This window comes from Periplaneta americana, chromosome 12 (assembly GCF_040183065.1).
Source record: "Periplaneta americana isolate PAMFEO1 chromosome 12, P.americana_PAMFEO1_priV1, whole genome shotgun sequence".
Lineage (NCBI taxonomy): Eukaryota > Metazoa > Arthropoda > Insecta > Blattodea > Blattidae > Periplaneta > Periplaneta americana.
Genome location: NC_091128.1, coordinates 147,744,738 through 147,769,663, shown reverse-complemented (window position 1 = coordinate 147,769,663; position 24,926 = coordinate 147,744,738). Strand labels below are relative to the sequence as shown.

Here is a 24,926-nt window from a genome sequence, read left to right as displayed (position 1 = left end):
TTATTTCTTTATTAATATTCTTTTAGAACACTGTCGAACAAAAACAAGCAAATAAAACTCATTTATTATACACTTGTTTCATAATAATATTATTATTATTATTATTATTATTATTTCAATTTTGTTTCCTTTATTTTTTGTATTTTAATTTTTTCCTAAAAGCTTTAAAATTTTGTTTTCATAATGTCAAATACGCAACATTATTGTTTGCCATCTCTACATCATCTTATCCATTAAAGTAAGGTTGTAGAGTTTATTTTTAATTGTTCAACATTTTGTTTCACTTGAAAAAAGCACTGTTCGTTCTCCACTATCTAACACACTCTAACACAAAAATTTTACTGTATATCATCTGTATTTGTTCTTACGACTTTATATGCCACGATGGCAGTGACCTTCAACAACTCGGATAGAGGGATTTGTTCAAAGTAACACAACTCAATGTGTTCTAGTGCACCGCGTACCAACTTGTCATAATTCAATTATCTTAAAATGCACGTTTCTCTTGAAAACTACTCAAAATATAGCAAAATGCTATCTGACTTTTTTTTCTTGCTCTTTACACAAGGAATCATTCACCACAATTATTTACATTACTTACGGTTCACCCTGTATATAATCTGTTCTAATGTACTGTGCATTATAATTCTTTCCAACTTTAAGCTGATGACATACCTCTCCAAATCCTTCACTCCTTCTGATGTCCTCTTCAAATCCTTCACTCCTGATCTTCTCTTCCAATCATTCACTCCTTCTGATGTCCTCTTCAAATCCTCCACTCCTGATGTTTTCTTCCAATCATTCACTCCTTCTGATGTCCTCTTGAAATACTTCACTTCTTAACAATCTTGTTCATCGGTCTCAGGAAAACCTGTGGTCATCCCCTGGCCAGCAGACAAAACACCTGGAAGAGAAATTCACAATGTCAGCTCAGTGTTATCCAAAATGTCATATCTTACTTTACAATTCCTTTTTCTATTTCGTCATTACTTGTACTATTAACTTAGTCTAAACAGACATCAGGACATTCCCTGTTTTCACACAATTGTCCCAACAAAGACTTCATGACACTTGCATTTCCCACATTTCAGTAAAGATGCAAAATACAATATTTCCTCAATTTGGCTGCAAAAGGCTATCTGTCGGATAGATGGGGGAGAGCCATTAATCCTTCCCATTGAAGGCTTTAAGGAACCAACCTGGACAAATACCCAATGTCCCATCCCTACCTTCCCCTGGTGCAGCTGTTAGTAAGCATAATTTTACAAGCTGAACTAAAGGGAGGGGCTACTCATCAACTAGCACTGGTCTGCTTGACGAGTTAATGACCGAATTTGGTATAATTTTCCTCTATTCAATACCTAATTCCCTCTTTACCCTTTCCTATCCAGTCCTCTGACTGAACTCTTACTTTCTTCGACCCGACGGCATTAGAGCATTCGAGGCCTAGGGGTTCATTTCCCTTTCCTTCCTCCTCTTTCTACTTTTCTGTTCCTAGTGCTGACCTGCTATGGCACTAAAATCGTCCTCCAGTGGCTTAAGGAGAGAAAGCTGGTGATCAACAATATCTCCCAGCTAGGTCCAGTGGACCCGTCGACCAACAGCAGGTGTGGTCCTCCAGACATTCTGGGGGTTGTGTGTGAATGAAGTAGCCACCAAAACGTTAAAATATGGTGTTCACTTAAATCGGCTACAACTTGCCATTTAACTGATATCTTTAAAAAATACTGGAGTGCAAGAGGTCAAATGACTTTATTGTCAAACGCCTGGCATTAGAAAACAACAACAACATATTTCCTCGATTATTTAATTTTATCACTACCATCAGTACAGCCTCTTTAGTTCCAATCATTGTCATAGGTGATACTACCTGGCCGACAACGCCAGTTACAAGAATCATTTTCTCGAGAATGGCACAGTCTCAGGAACAAGGAATACCAGGACTCGGCCTGTTATCAAACAGCCAACTGTTATCATTATGAAATGCGTACACTGATCATCACTGCAATTCGTGACTCTTTCTGAAATATTAATATTCATAAAGGAATTTAAGAAGGCACAGCAGTGTGGTACGCACATTAAATCAACTATTTATTGCCTTCTGGAGAAGCAAAATCATGCAGCACTTTCAATCGTTACCTAATTCTAAGCTCATCTAAAACAATAACAAGTTATGGTTGGAGCTATAATATTCTTTCTCGCTATCAGCATTTCATTCACATTCCATATTTAATCATTCAATAGTGTTTTATATACCACTATAGGAATGGATATCACACAACTGTATTATTATATTGCTCGTTCACATCTGAATGTTTCATTGTTATGCAACACCATCTTCATCAGCATGGGTAATTATTGCGCTATGTAAGGACGAAATAAAATAATTAATACTAATTTATATTATTGTAAAGGACCAAAGGCTCTGATAAAAGATATTTTTGATTCCCAACTCATAAAATACTGAATGCAAAATGGCAACACTTTTGCACGAGGAACAACAGAATTGCGAAATAGAGTAGATCCTTTCACAAACTCATCATAATTACTTACAAATGCCTTTTAAGGAACCCGCAGGTTCATTGCCGCTCTCACATAAGCCTGCCATCGGTCCCTATCCTGAGCAAGATTAATCTAATCTCTACCATCATATCCATTTTTATACTGTATTTTCTTCCCATCTATGTCTCTCCCTCTCCAAACGTCTTTTTCCTCCGGCCATCTAACTAACACTCTATATGCATATGTGCTAGATACTCTGCCCATCTCAAACCTCTGGATTTAATATTCCTAATTATGTCAGATGAGGAATACAATGCGTGCAGTTCTACATTGTGCAACTTCATTCCTCTTGGCCCCAAATATCTTCCTACACCCTTAACCTCTGTTCCCCTCTCAAAGTCACAGTCCAAATTTCACAACCATACAGAACAACCAATAATATAACAGTTTTATAAATGCTTTCACCTTTTTTTGATAGCAGGCTGGATGACAAATGCTTCTCAACCAAATAATAACAGGCATTTCTCATATTTATTCTGCATTTCATTTCCTCCCGAATGTCATTTATATTTGCTTTTTCATAATAACACAGGATAAAAAATTATTATTATTTAATTAGTTACTTTACAACGCTTTACCAACTGCTATACTTATCTAGCATCTGAATGAGATAATGATAATGCCAGCAAAATGAGTCCAGGATCCAGCATCGAAACTTACCCAGCATTTGCTCTCAATGGGTTGAGGCGAGAAACCTCAGCCAGATAAAGGCTTGTTCACAACAAACCAGGAACGGAAACGACAATGAGAAATAATGTTAAAATAAATGTATTTAAATGTGAGCACTCACAATCAACGAGAAGCTTGCCAGAGCCCGGGAACAGGAACGTCTAAAGGCTGATTCACAATAAACAGGAAACGAGAACCAGAATGAAAACGAGAAGCAGAGGACGTGAATATGAAAATTTTTGATTCACAATAAACCGAGAACGTAGACGACTATGCATATTGATATGTATGTCAATAATGATATGTAAAGTCGATATTACGCATTCTGATGTTATTTGTGTATAATTGACCAATGGCATTCTCTCATGAGTACAAGGCAGCCAACATAACCACAGGTTAACCAACTTCGAAATTTCAACTGAAACATTTCATTAGGTACGGTCCTATAAATATGCCCATGCATCTTTATTATCACAACCTATTTTAAGTCTACCATAACGTAAAATAATTAGAGAAGAAACATTTATAATAGAACAAAAATGAACACAACAGTAGTTATTCAATTGAAGCGTGAATATGTAATGTGTAATACAACCAATACAGTAATAAAATATCATTTGCTTCCGATTAGTGTTCAAAGATGCAGCTTGAATCTCATAAAATAAAACTTGTTCCATGATGCACAGCACAGAACAAAATAATGCATAGGTTATGTCACGGTCTCCTTACTACAAAATATATGACGACAAAATAGCTTTTAGATGGTAATAGAATGAATTTAGTAGGCTTTGAATGGAAACGTGAATGCCAAAGTTGAAACTTGGCCAACTCTCTGTTCCCAATCTCGGGCTCCGGCAAGCTTTTCGTTAATTGTGAATGCTCACATTTAAATGTATACATTTTAACAATTTTACCATTTTCGTTCCGATTCTCGTTTCCGGTTTATTGTGAACCAGCCTTTAGTTAATTGTGAATGCTCACATTTAAATGCATTTCTTTTAACAATATTTCCTTTATGGTCATTTCCGTTCCCAGTTTATTATGGACCAGCTTAACTTGTCCCAACCACAATTCAAACTGGGACCAATCATTTCACTGTCACGGGCGCTAACCATTCATTATCGTGATTGTTTTCTAAGTATCATTAGGTACAACGTATTAGAAACATTATTAATTCTTAATTTGTTATTCTCATTCCTATAAGATATAGGATAATCATTGTAAACCATATAAGCCTACATAATTTTATATTGCAACATGCCTACAATACAATAAAGATTCTTCTGTAACAATAATTTATAACTTGCAGACCAATAGAAAGTGTAGATTGTGAACCAGTTTGTTATTTTTTCATGTTACATATCATTGTCTTATGAACTATTTTTCTATTTAGTCGCTATAAAAGATAGCCTAATTACTGTAAAGTATTAACCACCTTGCAATATATAGCCTCATTTTCAACTACCTACAGTAGAACCCTGATTATCCGCCACTCTATTAACCGATTGACGGATTATCCGACTGTCTATTTCTCGCTCTTTTTTTTTTTTTTTTTTTTTCCCAGAAATAAATAATTTATATTAAGTACTCTTTTGTGCAAGTACATTCTACATATGTTTTTGCTAGAGAGTGTTATTACAAGCCTTTATCGTTACGAAACATTGTCTACTGTTCAAAGTGCCTTTCTATAATATAACTTTTATATAAAAGTCTTCCACGGATGTTAACAGAAAACATGTTGTGCTAAGTATCGAAAAAAATTAAAATAATTTCAATGGTTTGAGAAAGAGAAACTGTGGCTCATCTCGCATCAGAATACGAGATTGGAGCTATAACTGCGCGATTTAATAAAAAGACAAGGATAAAGTATAAAAAAATTATGTAAATCTACAACATGAGATCTCCTTTAGACTATTCCTATTCCTATCTTTATCTTTCCTGAGACAATCATTACAACCCAAGAGTTGGAACTCAATCAGAGACAATTCTGTCCGACATCGGGGTTGTATCTGGTGTGGCTTAGTGGATAAAGCATCAGCACGTAGAGCTGAAAACCCGGGTTCAAATCCCGGCGCCGGAGAGAATTTTTCTCCATTCCATTACTCTTTCATCGTATTACAAAGGGCTTCCTTGCTCCTTAAAAACCCGTTGTTGACAACCAGACTTAAATTAGTGAACTTCTGATCCACTACCTAGCGAGTTAAATACAAAAACCATGCAGGAAATAACAGAATCTTTCATGGTACGGATTACCCGATTTTTTCGATCAACCGTTCAGTCCATCCCCTTCATTACCATGGATAATAGAGGTTCTACTGTATATTAAAATACCATTTAATACCGTCATACAATAACGTTTGAGTCATGAGTTTTTCACCAACAGCTCCTTTGGTTTACTCAGTGTTATTCGAAGATCAGTAAACATTTTGAGTGCCCATCACTTTTAAAAGTAATTTCCATTCTTTCTCAACATTTCCCTCGCTTTGACCCCCCCCCCCCCCCCTCTAACGTGAAAAACAAAAACGTTTGTGGCTTACCAAACTTGAAGGTATAAATATCTATTCTGAACAGATCAATCTCCATCAGAGTTGATATTTTTTTTTTTCTCACTTTCCAAAAAAGATTTTCAGTTATATTTTTTTCTACACTTCCCTTAGACATTGAGCTATCAATTCAAGAAATTACAGTGCGATTGATTAAGTATATGGGAAAAACGTAATACGGCGAACGCTACGCTCCGCCCACGACCCCTTTCCACTTTTCCCCTACAAGCTCACCACACACTCTAGCGGGAAAGAGTGGGAATAGGGGTTTAGGGTGGGGTGACATCTAGTGTAGGAAAGTGGAACAAAAAGAATAAATGCGACATCTATGAACCAAAAGAGGAACTTCATCCTGTCTGCCTCTTTCTCTCTCTCTCTCTCTCCAGCCTCTCCTTCTCTGTTCCTTGCTTCATGTCTCTCGCTTTTTTTTTTCCTTATGACTTCGCAGTGGGTAAGATTCGATCCGAGTAAGTTCGTAACTAAACGCTAAATGCACACTTTAGACCTCTCGGCTACCGAGGCGAGTTGGGGGTAGAAGGGAAAATGAATCTATTTATGTTTAAGGGAACTGCCATAACGTAATGCAGAAGAATGGCACAGGGGACAATGACCGAGGGTAGAAAGTGGCGGGCTTGTGAATGTAGCTCGGTAGGGGTTGACTGCGAGGGTGGCATAAGTGTTAATGCACGCTGGTGGAGCTTCATTGTGTCCGTGTCCAGCTTCGTGTACAGATGTAACCATGTGTAGTGATGAGCCGTACTTCTTCCTCAAATTGTTCAGGGAGGATTTGAAGGCGAATACGGTAAGATACTGTGAGGAGCATTGACTATTTCTAGTCATTACGAGTGTCCAACCTGTGGGAAAAATATGAAGTTAGCACCGAAAAGCGATGCTACTGATGGTGTGCATTGGACAGTGGGGCAATGCAAAGTTAACAGGTGAGTGTTGTTTAATAAAAAAAAAAAACACATTACATTGTATTGTATTGTGTTGTGTTGTGTTAGTACATGTCGTGGGCTGTGTTGTTGTGTTGTGCTGTTGTCTAATGCCCCAATTTTGTTAGTACGTGTTATGAAATACGTGCGATTTTGTTAGTACGTGTTATGAAATATGTGCGAGACGAGGCAGTGATCCATCGAAGCGGGACAGATAGTAGAGAGAGAGACAGTAGAGAGAGAGAGAGAGAGAGAGAGAGAGAGAGAGAGAGAGAGAGAAAGAGCATGCAAGCGAGGTGCCAAGCGGCGCAGGTGGGGATAACTTCCCCTACTGGCGTTCGCCGTATTACGTTTATGCCAAGTATATATATTTAAACAACCGGAAAATGTATAAGCCAATGCTTCCTATACAACTGCACAGCTCGAGCGGCATTGTCTAGTCTTCCGATACTGTCAAGAGTGAGTAGTATCGGTAATATCGGAACTAAGAAAAATCTCGTGTTCTCTATCAATGAGTCATTTGGCCACGTTACGTACGTGCGCACTGAGCAAGACTGAGGAGATAGCACAACCAAGAATCGCCGATAATAAGAGGCAGTCTGCCCAACTCTAACCAGCGGCACAAGAATTCAACATCATTACAAAAATATATATGTTCACAAGGCAATAATGTATCAAAAGAGTTATTTCACTAAACAGCAGTACAATGAGATTAAAATCAATTTTCTACCTATATGACCACACCATTCCTTATTGTTATTTCACCTAACAGGACTGTACTCAGGTGGAAACAATTTCCACAATACCAATAGGCATAAGTAAACTTCAAAACAGTCCTCCTTTACAATTGTATGCAGGCACATGCATTTCAACTGTACCATAACACTGTTCCACATTAACTAAACATATTCAAGTCAGCAGCCAAATTCTAAAATCAACAGTATCCATGACTAGTCAGCTGCAGTGCTGCTCATCGGAGTGACTACTACCGCGGAGGAGTCGGAGATTACGAATAAAGCTATCCACCGGTGATCTCCGGCACTATCGTAGGTAGAACAGGGAACATACGGAGGGATGCGGTGGTTCAGAGCAAAGTTGGAGAACGTGGAGCTCAAGGATGACCGGCGCGTACGGACTGAGGATAGTTGTGAGTGGAATAAAATGGCACCAAATCGTATATCCGTCGCATGGAAATTCTTTAATTTAGTTGAAGATAATAATAAAGTCGCACCCTGTGAACTTTGTGGGCGAATTTACTCTAAGGGTGGTGGGACTTGGAATTTGTTGGACCATTTGAAGCGATCGCACAATCGCGAACTTGAAGAAAGAAAGTAAGTAAGTAAATTTAACTGTTCAAAACACACTTCAGCTCTTTTAAAAAACATGTTTACTTTGATTTATATATAAAAGTTCTAACAAATAATTTCGTGGTTTTGTGTGTAGACAGAGTAACATTGCAAATGAAAAACTGAAAAGCAGAATAATTTCTTAGATCGATTGTTACGAGATGAAACTCCAAACTTTAGTGATGAGCCGCTTACTTGAAAGGAAATATGAGTTGGTGATTGTGTTGCCAGAAAAGCCAAACGCTCCTAGGATGCTAACAGGTCCGTATTTGGAAATCTCTATGGCATGGACCAGGTTAGATAGATTCTCTGAGCAGGTCTAAATTTTAAAATGTAGGTATGTAAGTGTTTAGGCTAACATTAAGAGCCACGGTTGTGGTACTCGTACTTGCTGTCAAAAATAAATTATTACCATTCAGATACACATTGACGGTTAATTAGTGACATCATCGTTTTCGTAGTTTTAAAATTACGCAAAACATTTGATACGATTTTTTAAAGCTGGTTTAGTGCTGTTATTCCAAAGGTCCACAGTCTAGATAAAAAGTCTTGAAATTTCTATAAAACGTTACTTTCGAGGCAATAAAAATCATACGTAACTTATATGGAATATTTCAAAGGCAACTGGAGTTATTAGATTAAAATACTGAGTTTCATTCTGAAACTAAGGAAACGTGTAGTAATAATATAATTACAATTATCCTTAAGTTGATATCCGCTTATATTTTGTATTACAGAGGAAGAGTGACGCGTTTTAGAAGAGGCAGTTCAAATACTGACACCCTTTAACACAATGATCACAATCCTACCTGGTGAAGAATCTTAATAAATTACTTTGGACAGTAAACTTTAACCCATTGATACCACATGTTTCTTTTGTTCCATTCTGAAACTCCCTTAATATATTTTACGTTAAACTAAACCGATTAGAATAATAATTGACAAAAACTGTTTGTCAATAAACGAGTGTTTCCAGGAAAATTATAAATGTTTACATTAGCTAATGAAAAGCTTTACTTCTGCGTTTTCAGTTAATTTGATCAATGACATAAAACTAATACACCTTTCCACAGAGAGAGATAAAAAAGAGAAAATAAACAACAAAAAAATTGCACACTTGTTTTAAAAGATACGCGGGACGTCAGCAGACTCCAATCACTACCTGATCCGATTAAAGGAAAATGTATGTCTGCGCCGCAGCACATATACAACCTGCGTAGCATCAATTGGAGGTAACCGGAGGTCTCCGATTGAAAGCGCACAAACAACCGCTCCAGAGAAAAACCTAATCGTAAGCAGCACTAGTCAGCTGTCAACTTTTCTTTTACGATTTTAAATCAACATTTCTTAAATCCGATCCACAGCTATGACATGTGTAACTGACACAAGGGAATACTTATTTATCAACATAACCATACTTTCAGCATACACGTCGTTGTCGTTTTCTAATGCCAGGCATTTGACAATAAAGTCATTTGACTTCTTGCACTCCAATATTTTTCAAAGATATTATCATGGCCAGCCACTGAAGCACAGATTTTGAGGCATTCCGAATCCATTTCTTGGTTTCAGTTGCACAATGGGCAGTTAGGGGACTGATATATTCCAATTCTATGCAGGTGTTTGGCCAAACAATCATGGCCTGTTGCCAATCTAAATGCAGCTACAGACGATTTTCGTGGTAAATCGGGAATTAACTGTGGATTTTGATGCAGAGAGTTCCATTTTTTCCCTTGAGATTGTGTTATCAAATTCTGTTTGTTGAAGTCTAAGTATGTAGATTTAATAAATCTTTTCACAGAGTAATACGTAGATTTAGTAACAGGTCTGTAAGTAGCACTGCTGTCCTTCTTTGCTAAAGCATCCGCATTCTCGTTTCCCAGGATTCCACAATGGGATGGTATCCATTGGAATACAATTCTTTTATTGAGTGATATTAATTGAGAGAGCATTTTAGTTATTTCTGCTGTTTGAGATGATTGTTTGGCAAGTGTATGCTGAAAGTGCCATTTAACCACTTTCAGCATACACTTGCCAAACAATCCTAAAGTGCAGCAATGCAAAATATCCCTCAAACTTTCATAACACTGTAAATGCGTTTTTAATAAGTTTATTTTGTACATTTCTACACTAATCAAGTATCTTTCCAACAAATGACAAAGCAATAATTTTTCGGCTCCTTTGTATTCCTATCTTGCCTTAATACTCAATAGTTTTACCATACATGGCATTTAAACTTTACACACCCATTACGCCTATTCAAATACCAAAATGACATTCTATTCTCCAAATTAATGTAGTCGTATCCCTTTCACGCTGTACACAGAGTCTATAATCTGCAAAACAATAATCCAAATACAAGTTCTACGACACTTTAATACTACTTAGTAATTCATATTTACCAGTTTATGCATGTTTCCTGACTGGTATTTCATCCACACCTGTCTCCCACCTCCTGTCCCAGAGCCTTTTCCAGTCCGCAACTGCCCCAAAATACCCTGCAACAAGACACATGACAATCACATTTCTTTACAAGTGCTTACATTTTCCACTACATATCAACAGCAAGATATGCAAACTGCACTGTTAATACAACATGCAAATCTTCACAAATCTAAATACACAAAATTTTATTCTTAATCATATTCTGTCTTTGTATTATTACTGTGCCGTTTTAGTTTCGGCACCCTGTTTTTCTTTCTTTCTTTCTTTCTTTTCCTTTTTTCTTCCTTATTCATGTCATTTTTCTGTTGTTACTTACCCTTACTTCTCATACATGGCATCCTATCCGCCATTTTAGGTCTCATTCTTTCATTCTTCCTTTTCATAGATGGCTTTGTTTTTCTTTCCGCCATTCATGGTCTGATACTTCTCACATATAAGGAGCGAATGTAAGTTATCACGTGGTATGGGCTTTTGAATTTCATTGGCTCTGTTCTTATTAATTATTAATTAGCGTCAGTTCGCCAGTGAAGCATGGTGAACGGTGGATGCGGAGTGTCTTGGGTCGACGCTCGGAGAGAATGGTTGTGGGACAACCATTGAGAGCTGGGGTTTTTGTTTGGCGGTGATCTGTGATGAAGTATCTGCAGTAGTCGGGACTCGATCTGGGATAGTCCCTAACTACGTGTGGAAGTGTGTCCGGGCTGTGGAGTGTTTGAGTTGTGTGATGATGATGATGATGATGGTGGCATGAGAGTTGGAGAGAGACCATTGTTGTTTGGTTTCGAGGCTGGTCTGCCTATGATCGTAACAGGTTTTTCATCATCAGTAATTGTATGTTTCTTTTAAGTAATATAAATATATTTGCTCTCATATCGGGGATTGTATAATTCACTTTGGTTTTAAGTATCCGCTGGCATTTCATCAATTGTATATTTTATAGTAGTTGTGTTTACCTTCATATTGGTACTTCCTGCAGCATTCAAGAAGTATAGTATTGTCGACAAATTAACTTATACTTATAATCTGTTATTACAGATTGTGCCACTATTGTGTGTAATGGGGAATGACAGTTGAGTGACGAGTAATTGGCAAGCCAGTCCCAAAGGATTAGTAGAGTTATAGTTGACTTTATTCCCCCTGCATCCATTTTGTTTATTTTCTTATCACCGGAAGTGTTAACTAATAAATGTAAACAGTTAGTTTATCATTTATGCTGAGTGTTTCATTTGTACCACACCTCACCCATGAGACCATCGACCCTATCGTACGTTTGACGGCAGGGTAACATTATTAATTAAAAGTAACTAAATTATTTAGTGCTAATAATTACTATTAACAACAAAAGAATTCATAAAAAGAGGCAAGCCGTGTCGTTACTACTGCTAATTCACTATATTTCAATATAGACACTAATTAGTAATTCATATTTACCAGTTTATGCACATTTTCCGACTGGTATCTCAACCACAGCTGTCTCCCATCTCCTGTCCCAGAGCCACCTCCAGTTCACAACTGCCCCAAAATACCCTGCAACACGACACATCACCATCACATTTCTTTACAAGTGCCTTACATTTTCCTCAACCTATGAAACAGCAAGATATGCAAACTACACTGTTAATACAACATACAAATCCTCAGAAACCTACATCCACTGTCTGTGCCTGTATTATTATCACTACTGCTAACTTACTTTGTTTCAATATCGACACTAGCTAGTAACTTAATCCATGTTTACCAGTTTATGCATATTTCCTCACTGCTATTTGATCCACAGCTGTCTCCCATCCCAGAGCCACCTCCAGACCACAACCATCCCCAAAATACCCTGCAACAGGACACATAACAATCATATCTCTTTACAAGAGGCTTACATTTTCCGCAAACTATGGTGTTGGACCAAAAGAACATTGTAAACCATTATTTCAGTCCTGTAAAATTCTCACTCTTCCATCGCTATATGTATTGCAGTGTTTGTTATATACCGAAGTGAATATTGATAATTTCCCTTTGAACTTGCATTTTCACGAACACCATATGAGAAGTTGTAACGATAAGACTTGATTTATGCAGATACAAGACTACACAAAACAGTTTTTATTATATGTCTCTTAAGTTTCTCTTAAGTTTTACAATAGCTTACCTAACTCAACTAAAAATTTAAATTACGATTCATTCAAATCGTTAATTAAAAGATAGTACATTAGGCAACGAGCCTATAATGATAGTAATTAAGAATCGAGTATGGATATTTATGAAACGAGCGCAAGCAAGTTTCATAATTTTCATACGAGCTTCTTAATTACCATTATAGACGAGTTTCATACGACTTTTTATGCTCGACCATATTTCTAACTTGAAATTACCGGTATTCAGATGTATACATTTTATTTGTATCTGACAAGATCGGAAGTGACCTTGTTCTAGGCCGTGAATTGTAAGATGTGCGCAGACGCGAAAGTATTGATTTTTTCCGAGGAACAATGTCATTGACCTTGATGTAGTCCCGTTAAACTTGATAATATTATAACCTTGATTATTGAATTCGACATTGAAAAACGAGATGACAAATTGAATTCATTTGAATATTATTTACAATTAACGCTAATTATTATAGTAACAGAACATAACCTTCTGCAACAGTATTGGATTTCCAGCCTCCGTGACTTTTCGCTAATTCTCTTTTGATTGCATATCTGACAATAATCGATACTTGCGGTTTTATAACGGTACAAAGCTGACTTGTCATTGGCTGAACACATGTAAGCTGAGTTATCATTGGCTGAAGACCTGTACTTTAATGACATGCATTAAAGGACTGCTACCAGATGTATAATTAGTACATTTCAGCATGGTCGAGCATAAAAATTATATGAACACAGTTTGTATAGCATTAACGAATATTTTAACTTGGCAAACAATTTTGTATGATTTTATTTATATTGACGTTGATAATGCATAATGTATTTATGTCCAAGCAATAAAGTATCTATCTGTCTGTCTGTCTGTCTGTCCGTCCGTCCGTCCGTCCATCCATCCATCCACCCATCCATCCATCCACCCACCCACCCATCTATCTATCTACCTATCTACCTACCTACCTACCTACCTACCTACCTACCTATCTATCTATCTATCTAGATAACAGAACATGCACATCTTCAGAAACCTAAATCCACACAATTTCAATTTTCAACTATTTTCTGTGACTATATTATTATTACTGCTAATTTACTGTGTCTAAATATCGACACCAGTTACAAATTCATATTTACCAGTTTATTTATGTTTCGTGACTGCATTTCATCCACAGTTGCCTCTCATCTCCTGTCCCAGAGCTGTCTCCAGTCCGCAACTGCCCTGCAATACAACACATGACAATCACATTTCTTTACAAGTGCCTTACATTTTCCGCAGCCTATGAAACAGCAACATATGTACTGATAACAACACATGCACATCTTCAGAAACCTAAATCCACACAATTTTATTTTTCAACTATTTTCTGTCACTATATTATTATTATTACTGCTAATTTACTGTGTCTAAACATCGACACCAGTTACAAATTCATATTTACCAGTTTATTCATGTTTCGTGACTGCATTTCATCCACAGTTGTCTCTCATCTCCTGTCCCAGAGCTGTCTCCAGTCCGCAACTGCCCCAAAATACAACACATGACAATCACATTTCTTTAAAAGTGCCTTAGATTTTTCGCAACCTATAAAACAGCAAGATATGCACTGATAATAGAACATTCACACCTTCTTACTCCAAATTTACCCTGTTTAAATATCGACATTAGTTTGTAATCCATATTTACCAGTTTATGCATGTATCGTCACTGCAATTTGCTCCACAGTTGCATCCCATCTCCTCTCACAGTGCAGCTTCACTACCATCTTCTCATCTTCTGTGTCACTCCACAGAATCAAACACCTACTCTCAAACTGCCCCAAAATGTCCTGAAACATTACGAATGTCCTTTAAATCTTCGGTAACCTATGAAACGCCAAGATATAGAAACTGCATTTACTACTACTACTAAATACATTATATCTTCAAGAATATTAATCCGCAATGCTTTAATCTTTATTTCTTTAATATTGTCATTGCAATTTTTAATACATTGTAATCTGTAATCTATGTTTAGCTACCGCAATTATTTCGTACCTATTCCTAAATTATTACATAGTAATCATCTACCAAAGTCGAAAGCAAAACTCCTCACACTCATTTCCTTCATAACAAATTCCATAATCTAGAAAAGTGGAAACAAAACCGAGCAAAACTGTCCATACTCATTTTCTTCATAACCAATTCTAAATATATGCCTAGACATAATCATTTATATACATCTATTTCATTCCAATAGTTTATAATCCTAACTTAAACATACAACCTTCCTGTCAAAGTTTTTCAAATTTTCATACAGTCCTCATTGGTCTCGCAAAAAGCAGAAGCAATCATCCTCCACAAGTCCATGTACAATCTCTAAACAAATTGTAACATATCATCACCTCAATCTTAAGTGCAATCTACATTCTATATTGGTACTGTTTCGGAATATCTCCCCCCCCCCCAACTTGTCACAACTGTCAATACTCGTAATACTGGAATATCCCCGCTCCATCTTGTTACAACTATTCCAACTAGTAATGCTGATATTACAATATTTTCTTTTTTTATGTTGGTTATTTAACGATTCTGTATCAACTACTGCATTATTTAGCGTCAATGACATTGGTGATAGCGATATGGTATTTGGTGACATGAGGCCAAGGATGTCACAGATTACCTGGCATTCACCTTACGGTTCGCGAAAACCTCGGAAAAAATCCAACCAGGTAATCAACCAAAGCGGGGATCGAACCCGCCCCTGAGCGCAACTTCAGACCACCAAGCAAGCAAGCAAGCAAGCAAGCAAGCAGGCACCTTAACCGAATGAGCCACGCCGGTGGCTTACAATATTTCCATTTTGACAAGGGCACAAACCCTATACTCAATTCCAAAATAAATAAACAAAGTTCCATCTACAAATGTTTTCCGCCACATGAATTCTTGCAGATGGTACAACGTGGGCCAGTGACACAACCGAGTCCATATCACTTCTTCATATTATGTTCAAATTTCCACCACATTGACTCAATAGTTTCAGTGTGTGTGCACCAGTGTTAGGTTCCACAAAGTGTCAGCATCGCATCATTCAACCTTAACTAAGTTGCAGGCGGTTGATCCTCGGTTCAACACCCATTCATTTTGTGTTACAACTCGGTCTTGGCCATATTTTCGACCAGATACAAAAGTCTCGTCTATCTCCAAAGGTCTGTGGATTCCATGTTGCCTGTTTCGTTTCATGGAAACACTCAACATGATCACGGGGCCGCCGAGAGGGGAGAGGGGGGGGGCAAAGGGGGCGAGTGCATATGGGCCCATGAGCTGCAAGGGCCCGTCAGATTAAGTGAGTCTCATTACATTTCATTATCACGAATAATTATTCACAGATACATACCGGTACTATAAAATTTTGTAAGAACATTTGTTACATGAATCAGACATATTAACCAACAATAGTACAATTAATACAAATCACCAGTTCATTATGTAAATGTTTAACTTTTACATAAAAGAATATTGGCTTTCCACATTAACAATCATCGACACAACACTTGAGGGCTCTGGGATTTGCCTGAAATATGTTCCCGTCACTTGTACCGAACACGTTCAATTGGCTTGTCCTCTTAACTACCAATCCCTGCCGGCCCACCACAATATGCTAGAAGACTCTCCCAAATCCAAGCAGCAGGATCACGTTTCCTTTTCAGGAGAGCCTATACAGTATATTTCGTGACGAAACTTTCGTCTTTTTCTTTTCGTTTTTCTAGTAAATTCTGTTCATTAGTCTTACCACTGGACAATGGACAAGTAGAAGCATAAGTCAGCAGCTCAGAAGTGCAAGGAGAGACAGAAAAATTGCAAGATATTAAGAAAGGGAGTACAACTTTGTTCCAAGTTGGTATGATATTGAGCGACGTTGGAAAACTAAAAAGCAGCAGACAAACTGTGTCATTCAATGTGTTGTTCGAAAACAAGAGCCTTTCCAAAAACAGTATAACAGTATTTTCAAAACTCAAGAATGGAGAATGTGTTCCCAGAGACTGGCTGGTGTCGAGTGAACCAAATCAGGGAAAATAGTATAGTGACTGATTTGTTTCACTCCACACTAGCCAGTCTCTGGGAACACTTTCTTCATTCATGAATTTTCAAAATAATACTGGAAAGGCTCTTGTTCCGTCACTTACAAGGTTATTAGGCAGATTGTGGGTACTTTTTCCAACAACACATTCAATGACACAATTTGTCTGCCACTTTTTAGTTTTCCACAGTTGCATGTTACTTGCCACGACTCAAGAGTTAGAAACTCGCGTATGTAAATTTGTTTCACTAGCACGTATTAACACATCATTGGGATAAACTCCAGAACATGAATTGCACCCTTTCCCTCTTACTTCAAAATTCCAACCTTGTGCACACAAAATAAATTATTGGCACTGAAAAGTGCCTTTTCGTAAATCAAACAAAATGAAGGAAATAAAAATATATTCAGATTAACAATGTATCAAGAAAGACGGAGTAACCTTGCCCTCCTTAGTCTGGAGAGCGATCTTGCCAAGTCTTTCAATTTTGATAATATAACTCATGACTTTGCATCAATCAAGTCAAGGAGATGTTGGCCTGCAAGGAAAGTAGATAGTTGCAAGGTAGGTGCGGTGGGGATAGAGGGGAAGGGTGCAATCCATGTTCTGGAGATATCCATATACGTTATCGTCGCGAAATTACGATACATTCATCTATATTACAATACAACCCATTGCTCCAGAAACCTCGATACAAATTAGGCTACCTATGTATGCCTACAGCTACTACGCATCTACATTCATTCGCTCAACTTTATTCAACGGTTTCTCAAGTATCTCTAACTGATTTATAACTCTCACATTCCAAAATTTTCCCAAATATTCTTACCTGGCATACTTATATCCATTTTGTATTCAAAAAAACACAGCAAAATAAATTTACGCACCTCATAAAAATCCGCCATTTTCATGTTGCACTCAATGTACTGCATTTCAGTATTGCCAACCCACGTAACACCAAAAATTCCTAAACAGTACTTCAAAATTCGTCTCATTCCTTATTATCAATATAGAAACCATTATTTTCTCGCGTCAAAAGTTTCTAAATTTCTATTTCAGCAATATAAAAGAGAAAACAAGTTGTTGGCAAAAAAAAAAAAAAAACAATTTTCAATAATATTTAACAAAATAGCTCAATTGGCAACATTGGCTAACCTTCATCTCGGACTCTTCGAGACGCCGTCTCGCGAACAAACGAACCATCAAGAGTCCATATTTCATTCCATGGCGCACAATATAAAACTAATAAAATTTAAAATAAAAAAAAAAACACATTCTCGGTATTAATTATTCCCTCTATTTTCTATTCTATTATGGCCTCTACTTTCCATGTATTTTCGCCTTTATTTTCAATTCTATTATCCTCTCCATTTTCTCCTCTATTTTCCCTACATATTCAACTCTATTACACTCTCTATTTTCTACTCTATTATACCTCTATATTCTCCTCCGTTGTTTCTTCTGTATATCCCTCCTATTTTCTCCTCCAATACAATTCCCTCTACTTTATACTTCATTATCCCCCTATTTTCTCCTCTATTACCTGCTCTATTATCCTCTCTATTTTCTCCCCTGTTTTCCTCTTCATTATCCTCTCTAAATTGTCCTCTATTATCCCTCTACTTTGTCCTCTATATCTCCCCTCTTAACTCTTTTCCATTCTATTTACCCCCTATATATTTTTTTCCTCAGTTTTCTCCCAATTTTATCCTCTACCTCTACTTTCCCTCTATTATCTACTTCACTTCCTCCTTTATTTTCCCTCCATTTCCTTCTCTCTTTTCCATCTACTGTATTATCCCTCTATTTTCTCACTCATACATTTTCTCTCTATATCGATCTATTTGTCCCCATCTATTCTCTCCTCTGCGTGTCCTCTCTGTTCTCTCAATTTGCCCATCTACATTCTCCTTTATTATCCAATCTATTTTCTACTTTATTTCCTCATCTGTTATCCCGCCATTTTCTCCTCTATTTTTCCCTACTTTCTCTCTCTCTCTCTCTCTCTCTCTCTCTCTCTCTCTCTCTACTTCTATTATCCCATATATTTTCCTCCTACCTTTTCCCCCTGTCTTTTCTCGTCTACTGTTCCTCTCTTTTCTCTCTATTTGGATCTATTTTCTTCTGTCTATTCCCCTCTATATTATCCTCAATTTTCTTCTTTTTTCCTCCTCTATTATCCCTCTATAATTTCCTTTCCATTTCCTCTTCTATATTCCCTTCTATTTTCTCCTGCATATTCCCTCTACTATACCCTCTATTTTCTCATGTATATTTTTATATTCCTCCCATTATCCCTTCTATTTTCCTATCCATTTTCTCCTCTATAGTTCCTTGTATTTTCCCCTCTATGTTCCATTTTTTTTCTCTTAATATCCAACTATTTTCTCCTCTCTTTTCCATCTCTATATTCTCCTTTATTTCATCCTCTATTTTCTACTCTATTACTCCCTCTAATTTCCCTTGTATTTCCTCCTCTGTTTTATTCACTCTATTATCCCCTGTATTTTCTCCTCTATTATCCCCTTTATATTCTCTCTACACTCTCTTTTTCTACTCCATTTTCCCCTCTATTTTCTCCTCTACGTTTCTCCCTATTTGTCACCTAATTATTTTATCAACTTTTCTTATATTATCCCCTCCACTTTCTCCTTTACTATCCCCCTATTTTCCCTCTATTATACCTATTCACTTCTCTCCTCTATTATTCCCTCTATTTTTCAATTCTTTTCTCTAATCTCCTCTCTATTTCTCCTTTATACTTTCTCTCTATTTTCTCTTCATTTGCTCCTCTACGTTCTCTCTGTATTTTCCCTCTACATCCTCTATGTTCCAGTATATTTTGCCTTTATTTTCTTTCTATTTATGCCTCTATTTACCCTCTAATTTCCTCTCCATTTTCTCCTCTATTACACCCTCTGTTTTCCTCTGTACCTTGTCATCTATTTTCCATCTATTTCCTCTAGCGAGAGATAAGAGCGAAGATAATAATAGTTGACAAAATAGAGGAAAAATAGAAGAAGAATACAAAGTAAATTCAAATTTGAGCATAAAATAGACCGGATAATAAAGCAGAAAACAGAGCGATAATGGAGAGAAAAGATGCAGTAATAGAGGAGAATATACAGGGTAAAATAGAGGACAAAATGGAGAAGAAAATAAACGAGTAAATACAGAAGAAACTAAAGGGTTAATAGACAGAAAATAGAGGTGAAAAAGAAAGGAAACTACAGGTAAAAGAGGTAACAAAGTAAAGCAGAGAATACACACGATATTACAAAACAAAATAGAGAAGAAAACAGAGTGGAAAATAGGTGCAAAAATAGAGAAGAAAATGAAGAAAAAATAGACATAAAAACATTAGAAAATAAAGGAGAAAATAGAAGAGAAAATACGTGCGAAAATACAGGAGTAAATAGAGAGGAACAATTAGAAATTACAGACAAAACAATTGAAAATTACAGGGAAAACAGAGGACAAAATACTGGGGAAAGAGCATAAATAGAGGAGGAAATAGATGGGGAAACTGGAGGCGATAATAAAGGAGACACTGGAAAATAGAGCACATAATACAAGAGAAAATAGAGGGGACACGAAGGAGGTATTACAGCAGAAATAAATGGAAAATAGAGGAGATAACAAAGGAAAATATAATTCAATATAAAGAGCAAATAGAGGACAAATAGACACAAAATGCAAAACAATATACTGCAAAATAGAGGACAAAATAGACGGGAAACCAGAACACAAAAGAGGCAAAATACTCTGGGACATATCACACAAAATCGATGAAAAAAATACACGAGAGATAGAGAGAAAATGGAAAAGAAACTAGACAATAAAATAACGGGAAAATAGTCGGCAAAATATATGACAAAATATACTAATGACTCAACACCTGTGGAGTAACGGTCAGTGAGAGTCGCAAAACCAGGTGGCCTGGGTTCAATTCCCGATCGGGGCAAGTTACATGGTTGAGGTTTTTTTCCGGAGTTTTCCCTCAACCCAATATGAGCAAATGCTGGGTAACTTTCCGTGTTGGACCCCGGATTCATTTCACTGGCATTATCACCTTCATCTCATTCAGACGCTAAATAACCTAAGCTGTTGATAAAGCATCGTAAAATAACCAACTATATTAGTGACAAATACAAAATTACTTCTACGCTATTAAAATGTCCTAGCATAAATTGATATATCTCGGTTACATTAACTTGTGTGCATCACTGTAATCACAATATGATTTTAGAAAATTTAACATTTCGGTAAAATAACATTCAACTCTACCACATATGTATGTACAAAGCCTTATTTGTGTCTTTTGCCATTTAAATACTAAACACAACTTCTAGGTGAACTAAACTTTTAAGATGCTATTTTTTATATAATATTGCCCACATCCTCCCCTTTAAGGAACAGATGGGTGAAATTATGTCCATTATAAAAACAATTTCCCTTTTTTGGAAACAAATCGAACCTCCCAAATACTAACATTGTAACTCTATTTTTTATGGTTTTGAGTTATGCTAGTTAATATGGTCTTAAATTGTGTATTTGTCTTCCAGTACTATCATTGTAGCTCTAAATCTTCCCAATTGTATGTAAAATCTTATTGTTACTATCTGTATACACTGATTTATATGATCATTTTAAAACTTCATTTGGTTCTCCTAAAAAATGGAAGAAAGTGAGTTACAATGTTAATACTTGTGAGGGTCGAAAAATAAACAGACATCTTTCATTTATACATTGACCACATTTTATCAACATAATCGCTCTCACAACTCATGTTTCACTTATATTTCACAATCACAAATAGGTTTTCGTCACAGAAAATCGACATTTTAAAGTCATATTTCCACACTTTTATTTTTCTGCATTTACTCACATTCAAATTCTATATGCTCCCACAAATTTCATGCTAAAAAGCTGTTATTTTTACTGCATCTTCTGTAGAACACTCACTCCTCGTGAAATACAGATATTGGAAGCATGTCCTTCTAACCCTGTACGTAATGAAAGGACAACAGGAACAATAGAGTACCAGCAGTCCAAAGACACTAGGAGCAATGAAGCCCCAGCAGTCCGGAGTGTACAGGAAGTGGAAGGAATAACTGGCCCCTTTTGCACTTTTCAAATTGCAGAATAATTAATGCTTTACAAGACAAAATATATCTACATATTTCCTTTTCCAACAATTCTCACATGTTTATAATCAGGTAGAAAAAACTGACTTGGGAACCTTCTGTTCCCTATTACCCATTCAATAGCATTTTGTATTTATCTATTAACTGCAGTAACCTACCCTTTACTGAACTCATATACATACACAATAAGATGAATTTACGAATTCTTACTTCATTACTCTCAACGTAACAATGCCTGAAATTGCCATTTATATAGACTCAATCGAAAAAATTTTTACTTGAAAAAAAAAAGGGGGGGAGGGAAGAACGAAGAAAATTTAGTATATTTGTATACTAGCTATTAGCCAAAAGTAGAAATGTAAAAAATTATGAGATCTGTTTCTAAAAACAAAGTTGTCGTTGTTGTTGTTTTCTAATGCCAGGCGTTTGACAATAAATTCATTTGACCTCTTGCACTCCAATATTTTTCAAAGATATTATCATGGCCAGCCACTGAAGCACAGATTTTGAGGTGTTCCGAATCCATTTCTTGGTTTGAGTTGCACAATGGGCAGTTAGGAGACTGATATATTCCAATTCTATGCAGGTGTTTGGCCAAACAATCATGGCCTGTTGCCAATCTAAATGCAGCTACAGATGATTTTCGTGGTAAATCGGGAATTAACTGTGGATTTTGATGCAGAGAGTTCCATTTCTTCCCTTCAGATTGTGTTATCAAATTTTGTTTGTTGAAGTTTAAGTATGTAGATTTAATAAATCTTTCCACAGAGTAAAACATAGATTTAGTAACAGATCTGTAAGTAGCAGTGCTGTCCTTCTTTGCTAAAGCATCCGCATTCTCATTTCCCAGGATTCCACAATGGGATGGTATCCATTGGAATACAATTCTTTTATTGAGTGATATTAATTGAGAGAGCATTTTAGTTATTTCTGCTGTTTGAGATGAAAGTGTGTGTTTAGAGACTATTGATAGAATAGCTGCTTTGGAGTCTGACAATATAACTGCATTTTTAAATTTATTGATGTGGCATAGAAGATTCCTGAGACTTTCACTTATTGCAATGATTTCTCCATCAAAACCTGTTGTTCCATACCCAAGAGATCTATAAAATGAGAAGAGACAGCACGCTAACACCTGCACCGGCACCTTGTTCTCTGGAGATCAAGGATCTGTCAGTATATACTAAAAAAAAAGTACACTTGGCAATACAGCGTTATTTATATTGATAATCACTTCACTTCAGTGATAGAGATATTCTTCTTATGACTTACATTAAACTGCAAGTTCTTCTTGCTTCTCATAACTATGGTCACACCCTCTGCTCTTTAAGTTCACCTAGGTCCATGACTACTGTGTCTGTCTGCTCTGGTAAGTTTCAACCATCGTACAAAGTGGATTTTCTTTTTTTCTTTTTACTTTAGTGTCTAGTCTAAGAGTACCGTCAAAAATACCAAGCTACAAGAAAATGTAAGAAACGAAACCTATTGACTCAAATTTGATTATATGAGAAAGTCATTTTAAAATTTTCGTTTCCAAGAGAAAAATATAAATTGTGTCATTTTATAAAGCAAAATACTGTATACATTAATTTGTAACATTTCTGCAACATTTACCATTCCAACATAGTACACAATCTGTCAATAATATGAGTTAGAATTGTAGCTATTTGGACGTCCTATGGATGCCTGTAGTTCATTCTTGAAAGGTTAGCTTTCAACCACTGACATGCACTGACACGAACTACACTCGAGAAGAGATGATACCTTACAACATTGAAAGCTTTCAATTACAACAGGGTTCGTCTCTATAATCACCAGGAGCATTTTACATTTCTTTCCAATTCGTTTTCTCCCTATTTCAATTTAAATTAATTTTTAATAATTCCGAAAACTTCTGACTGCCAGTGTATATTGAACAACAGTTTATTTGTTTTAAACCACATACTCATGCAGTAAGTTTCAAAGTCATTAGTTCTTTTGCACATAATAATAACACAAATATCATTTATAAAGATAATTATTATTTCAGACACTGATATATTTCTGTCGCAGGAAATACGCCATTACAATGTAGAGGGTTTCAATTTTTATTTATTTATTACATTTATGAGAATGCGGATGCTTTAGCAAAGAAGGGCAGCACTGCTACTTACAGACCTGTTACTAAATCTACGTATTACTCTGTGAAGAGATTTATTAAATCTACATACTTAGACTTCAACAAACAAAATTTGATAACACAATCCCAAGGGAAAAAATGGAACTCTCTGCAGGATATCATCATCATCATCATCATCATCATCATCATCATCATCATCATCATCATCATCATCATCATCATCATCATCATCATCATTATTATTATAAATTATTGTTAATATTAATTATTTGTATTAATTATTGGTATTATTATTAAGTGTATTTTTAATTAACAAGTTTATTATTGTCATTATTGAGTGTAATTAGTTACCACTGCCACAGAGTATATACCCATTGCAGTGTGAATAAATACATACATACATACATACAAAATCCACAGTTAATTCCCGATTTACCACGAAAATCGTCTGTAGCTGCATTTAGATTGGCAACAGGCCATGGCTAAACACCTGCATAGAATTGGAATATATCAGTCCCCTAACTGCCCATTGTGCAACTCAAACCAAGAAATGGATTCGGAACACCTCAAAATCTGTGCTTCATTGACTGGTCATGATAATATCTTTGAAAAATATTGGAGTGCAAGAGGTCAAATGACTTTATTGTCAAACGCCTGGCATTAGAAAACAACAACAACAACATTTACTTAACAATTATTAAACTTTAAAACTCAAACAATGCAGCTGTTAGTGGAACTACTTCCTTCCACTCATCTCATAAAAACGATAGAGCAACATCAAGGACAGCAGTTATTTTCGACAATGGTAAATCATGCATGAAACTCACCCTTCGCTGTGAGGTACACGATCATCACGTCCTGCCTGAAGTCATTGGATGCTGAACAGCGGTAGGGTCCAGTGTCCCTACGTGTTAACGACTCAAGGTGCTGTTCTGCTCTGACCCTGTGCGATGTCTGTCTG

The 24,926-nt window shown here is 36.3% G+C and overlaps 1 long non-coding RNA gene across 2 annotated transcripts; it reads right to left on the bottom strand.

Moving 5' to 3' along the window:
* Positions 1 to 143: 143 nt before the first annotated feature.
* On the bottom strand, positions 144 to 24,922 carry LOC138710972 (uncharacterized). Of its 2 annotated transcripts, none has more exons than XR_011335332.1 (7): positions 24,793 to 24,922; positions 14,326 to 14,467; positions 14,081 to 14,160; positions 12,239 to 12,328; positions 11,932 to 12,027; positions 10,458 to 10,553; positions 144 to 904 (listed from the first exon to the last, which is right to left on the bottom strand). It is a non-coding gene; the product is annotated as an uncharacterized lncRNA (long non-coding RNA). The 2 variants fall into 2 exon arrangements; XR_011335331.1 differs by lacking the exon at positions 24,793 to 24,922 and adding an exon at positions 17,529 to 17,766.
* Positions 24,923 to 24,926: the final 4 nt, after the last annotated feature.